This window comes from Sceloporus undulatus, chromosome 2 (assembly GCF_019175285.1).
Source record: "Sceloporus undulatus isolate JIND9_A2432 ecotype Alabama chromosome 2, SceUnd_v1.1, whole genome shotgun sequence".
Taxonomy (NCBI): Eukaryota; Metazoa; Chordata; class Lepidosauria; order Squamata; family Phrynosomatidae; genus Sceloporus; species Sceloporus undulatus.
In genome coordinates, this window is record NC_056523.1 from 278,213,542 (window position 1) to 278,219,541 (window position 6,000).

Sequence of the window (6,000 nt, forward strand, 5' to 3'; positions counted from 1 at the left end):
TTTAGATAGTGTACATACCTCAGTGTTCCATAAGCATCACCCTTGATTGCAAAACACAGCAGACACTCATATTCATGCAGCCTAAAGACATCCCTTTACTTCAAAATGTGAGTCACAAAATATTATTAAACCTAGATAGACTTGGCCACCAATACATTTTATAATAAATTATTTTGTAATAGCAGTTCCTACCCCAAACAGCCTATGCTGATTTATCCTCAATCAGAAACATGTCTTGCGTTCATTATGCTAGTTATATAACTAGAATAATGTTATCTTTTTTCCTTCTCACAAATCATTTACAATGCTTTCAGAGCTCTGTGCCAGCAATATCATGCCCTCTATACAGAATGACAACCTATTTCATAGCAAAGCAACTAAAATTCTGATCTTAATCAATTTCACAACACAGTACAGCAGATTGTGCCACTGCACAGCAGCATTTCAGCAGATGGTACTTCTATAGGTGCAAGCCTCAGATGTCAGCAATCATGGAAAGAGTGAGAGAAAAAGAGAAAGATACTCTCAGTCTCTTTGTTTAAGAACCATTGGCCTATGTTTGTGTTTCTTAGTGAAAGGGTTCCACATTACAAAGCTTTTATAAATGCTTAGCTAGTATAATTACTTCTTGCAGCACAAAATAAAATAATAAAGAAAATCTAGTAATATTCTTCATTTCGGTAGCATCTACTAGTACAGAGCTTTAACAAACTTCCAAGGTTCTGATGCATCAGAAAAGAAGGAGCTCTTTTTGTTCTGATAATGATATTAATGAATGAATAAAAATATACGTAACATGCTTCAAGTACCAATTCAGGGCCCATGATTTAACATTAGGGAAATTACCCATCCCCATCTGTATGATCAAACATAAAACTTTCTTTTCAGAACTAGCTACAATTCTCCAAAACATCTGGACTCAAGAACCTACAGTTTGTTAAAGCTATGGTTAGTTAAAACAGTGCCCTAAAACATACCAGTTGCCAGAGTTTGGGCATCCCAAGACTAGTCACACATCACCAGAACAGAAGTACCATCTGCTAAAATGCTGCTGTGCTCTGGCACATCTCTTCCTTGCATGCACAGGAGAATGTGTGTACAGAAGTACAAACAACTAAGACTAAGGCAGGCTAAATCAGGTAGTGCTAATTCAGTTAAGCATTATTAGCTAAACCAGGCCATTATATGGAAGCACGAAGATGTCAGGAGTAATTTTGTGTGTGTTTTTGGCATCATTTGTTCTTATTTTGAAAATTGTAAGCAGTGCACCTTGAAAAAAAGTTTCAGCAAGACCAGTTTTATAGAAATAATGCTGTGTGGTCTTGCACTTACTTTGCCTCTTATGTTAAACAAGGTTTACCCCCAATGAAGTAAGGATAGGACTGCAGACTCAGGCTGTACAAACAGCCCCTAAGGAGCGGTATGCAGCAGCCCCTTTCCTGGCCAGATCAGAGCCGCTGCAACCTCACACCGCAGCCCCGATCGGGCCTCTGGAGGGCACAAAAAGGAATTGCAAAAAGCGGCTCCTGTCTGTGCCTTCCAAAGGGCGCCACAGCTACAGCAGCGCAGCTGTACGACACTCCTTCAAGTCTGCATCATCTGGATAGTGGCAATTGCACCATGATGCCCTGGGGGCGGAGTCAGGGCATCCAGCATCATGATACTGCGCCATGACTCTGCCTACAGGCAGGCACAAGGAAAAAATCTGTATCTGACCATGTGTTGGGGAGCTAATGTGGTGGCATTATTAAGAATAATGCTGCTATTCCACCCACTATGACACAACTGTATAAACATATAAAATATTTAATGGGAAATGCTGTTGTTACAGGTTTTGTTGTTCTCTGAGTGCCTTCAAATCATTTCCAATTTATGGAGATCCTAAGGTAACCCTATCATGTGACTTGCCCAGGGTGACCCACTGGGCTTCCATGGTTGAGCGAGGAATTGAATCCTGATCTCCAGAGTTGTAGTGTAACACTCAAACCACTATACCACACTGTTACAGCTTTACATCTGGGTCATATGGATACCTTGTGGGTGGGAAGTTCCTTTTTTCTGTGAAATACTCTTGTTACTTGTTGTAGAGAGGTTGCACTGCTCCTCAGTGAGCATAGTTTGGAATTACCATCTCTGATAATTAGAGGCTTACATAATAATAATAATAATAATAATAATAATAATAATAATAATAATAATGTTTATTTATATACCGCTTTTCCAAATTAGATCAAAGCGGTGTACAACAGGAAGTACAATACAAAGTCAAAATAAAACATAACAGGCCTCTCTCCCCCTCAAGATGGTGGTTGGAAGGAGGGCTTTTTCTTCCTTCAGGCAGGCAGTTGGAGCTAGCCTGCCTCTCTCCCCCCAAGATGGTGGCTGAAGGGAGGGCTTGTCTTCTTCAGGCAGGCAGTTGGAGCTTTTATCTGAGTGGTTTGGAGAGCCTTTTCCAGTTTCACAAAGCAAAACAAAAATGGAACTTCCTGAACAGGGTTGTCCTATCTGTAGCAGTGCAGGTGATGCTCTCAAAATCAGATTGCTGCAAACATACTCTGGCTGGGATCTCCTGCTGGGTCTGATATAAAAGCTCCTATTAATGTGGAAAGTTATTTCCACATTATTTTTCAATATTATTACATAATACTTGTGTTAAAGGGTCTGCACCAGCTGCCTCTTTGTTATTGGTCAAAGTTCATGATTTTGGTGCTAAACAACAAGAACAGAGTAAGCTGCAGCTTTTTCCCCATTATACTGCTCTTCACTTCTCTATTTTCAGTCTTTCTTGGACTTTTCTCTTCATACAAGTGTTTCCTGACTAATAGATACCTATCAGTTTCATGAATGCATTTCATTAACTTATTTGTTTTTTTAACTGAAAAATCTCACCATTACATAATCTCATACGACCTCGTTGATAAATTCTGTGACAAAATAAAAATCACATTAAGACAGCAAGTAATATACTTCTTACTAGTCTACTGGAAAGGTGAAAAAACACACCAATGAAATCTTGCTTCCTAATGCTCCAAAAAGAGAACACAGTGCAGATAATATCTTGGACTCCTTTCTCTTGATCCCAGCAGTGTGAATCCCTCACCCTTTCTTTTAATCAGATATGCAGACAAGCTTTTAACTTTATTGGAAAAGATAACAATGACTACTACTAGCTACAGTCACTATTAATGAACAGTAATGCTATCCTATATATCCCATTAGCAAGGGACAGGAAAAGGAAATTTACACTATCTTGGGAAAAAGAGAGGACAGCGAGACAGAAGCCTTGTATGGATAAATCTTTAGCGTTATGTGACTGAGCCACTGCTTTTTCCTTGCTGCACAGCCACAAGATTACTTTCTCTTGGATTTTTAATTAACTGTAGTTTATTGTTATGTCTAAACCCAGAAAACTGGTGACAGCTCTATTTTAGAAAAGCAAGTCAACCTCAAAACATAGCTTATGAGTATGGCTCATTTCCCTAAATCAGAGATGGGAAAAAATGCAGCCTTGAGGCTACATGGTGCTCCCCCAATTATTTATTTATTTTTTATTTTTTTGCCTCAACCCTTCAAGACTCTCTGGATTACCCTTTCAATGGCTAAAGCTTCTGGGAATGGCATTTCATTTTTTAAACATGAAAGCTTCTGGGAATGGCATTTCAATTTTTAAACATGTTGAAGTGCCTACATCACTTAATATCAAAACATACCTGTTGCTTAAAACCAATAGCAATAGCAAGTACATTTCTTTACCGCTTATCGGTGCACTTAAGAACTCCCTAAGCGGTTTACAAATTGTAAGCTAATTGCCCCCAACAATCTGAGTACTCATTTTAGCGACCTACAGAAAGATGCATGCCTGAGTCAAGCTTGAGCCCTTTCTCTGGTACTGAACTTTTGTGAGTGAGTGGCTGCAGTACAGGCATTTAACCACTGCGCCACCAGGGTTCCTAAGTGGAATTCTAGCCAGTTCCAGTTTTCCTCCCACTTTCTGGCATTTTGGGTAGCTGTCAGAGTGTCTAACTGACAGAAAATTAGACTCTAGGCCTGTCAAAGTTGTGGAGCTTGCTACAGATAAAATTATAGTTTCAAGTTAATAAGCAATCATAAACTGTGGTTAGTTGAAAACAGAAGTGCAATCTTTACATCTTCATATTGTGACTGTGCCAGAAGAAAAAGAATACACTGCATGAATGTTAACACTCATGGACCTACCATTAAAACACAGTTTAGGAATGGGGACTTTGTATCTATCCTCCAAGTTTCTTCTATTGTTATCTCTGTCTGGTGGTCAGAGATAACAGAAAAATGGCTATTTAAGCCTTGGCAAGCTATTGAATGGAACTAGCTGTAGTGATTTGAGCACTGGACTGACTCTGGAGGACAGGGTTTGAATCCCCGCTTACCATTAAACCCACTGGCTGACCCTGGGAAAGTCACACTCTCCCAACTTCAGATGACGGCAATGGCAACCCCCCCGAAGAAACCTGCCAAGAAAAACCTGTGATAGAGTCAACTTGGGGTCACCATAAGAGTGAAATGACTTCAAGATACACAGCAAAAACAACAAGCTCTGGCTTGCAGCCTTGGAAGCTGGCCTACAACAAATTACATTTGTTGTAGCCCTAATTGCTGGACTGAAACATGTATAACCTTTGTGAGTCTCTTTCTTTGGAGCATTTTAAACAGAGGCTGGATGGCCATCTGTAAGGAGTGCGTTGATTGAGTGTTCCTGCATGGCAGGGGTTGGACTGGATGGCCCTGTGGTCTCTTCCAACTCCATGATTCTATGATGATTCTATGAGAGTAGGCGTGTGATAGGCAGCTTCTTCCCAGCATGTTTGGGAAACTGGTAGAATTGTATTTTCACTAATGCAGACACACAACTTCTTTTAGAAAACAAAAAAATACAGAGAAGTCCTTGTTACATATACATTTCTTAGTACTTCCTTGAATTCTGAAGGAAGTGACCATATACCTCCAGTTATTTTAACTTGGTGCCTATTTTTATGCATTATCACTTTGGTGAAAATAATGCTTTTAAAAAAATGACCAAAAAAACAAAGGCAAAATAACTAGAAATGGACAATAGTCACAATCCTTACTTTGTAAGTACCGTATTTTCCAGTGTATAAGACGACTGGGCGTATAAGATGACCCCCAACTTTTCCAGTTAAAATATAGAGTTTGGGATATACTTGCCGTATACTCTCTCTCTCTATATCTATATATATATATCTTTATATTATCTATTTTTCTATCTATCTATCTATCTATCTATCTATCTATCTATCTATTTCTCTCTATTTATCTATCTCTATTTCTCTCTATCTATCTATCTATCTATCTATCTATCTCTCTCTCTCTCTCATCTATCTATCTATTTATCTCTATCTATCTATTTCTCTCTCTCTATGTATCTATCTCCCTCTCTCTCTCTCTCTCTGTCTATCTCCCTCCTTCCCTCCCTCTCTCTATTTCTTTCTCTCTGTCTCATCTATCTATCTCTATCTATTTCTCTCTCTCCCTCTCTATCTATCTATCTCCCTCTCTATCTCTCTCTCTCTCCCCCCCCCCCCCCCCTCTCCTTTTTTATTTTTTTTTACCCCAGGCCTTTGCTGAGGCCTGCAAAGCCTTCCTTGCATGCAGGCAGTGCCCTGGCCTACTATAGGCCAAGTTTAGGGGGCCTGATGCCCACAAACGCAGGCTTCCAAAGGGCTCCAGAGGGCTTTGGAAGCCGGCAGCCAGGGAGGCACCCCCAGGCCGGCTTCCAAAGGGCTCCGGAGGGCTTTGGAAGCCGGCAGCCAGGGAGGCACCCCCACACCGGCTTCCAAAGGGCTCCAGAGGGCTTTGGAAGCCGGCAGCCAGGAAGACACCCCCGCGCCGGCTTCCAAAGGGCTCCGGGGGGCTTTGGAAGCCGGCAGCCAGGGAGGCACCCCCGCGCCGGCTTCCAAAGGGCTCCGGGGGGCTTTGGAAGCCGGCAGCCAGGGAGGCACCCCC

At 41.1% G+C, this 6,000-nt stretch overlaps 1 protein-coding gene across 5 annotated transcripts in view; it reads right to left on the reverse strand.

Annotated features, from left to right (window-relative positions):
* SLF1 (SMC5-SMC6 complex localization factor 1) overlaps positions 1 to 6,000 on the reverse strand; it is a 50,007-nt gene that overhangs the window by 39,277 nt on the left and 4,730 nt on the right. The window lies entirely within an intron of this gene.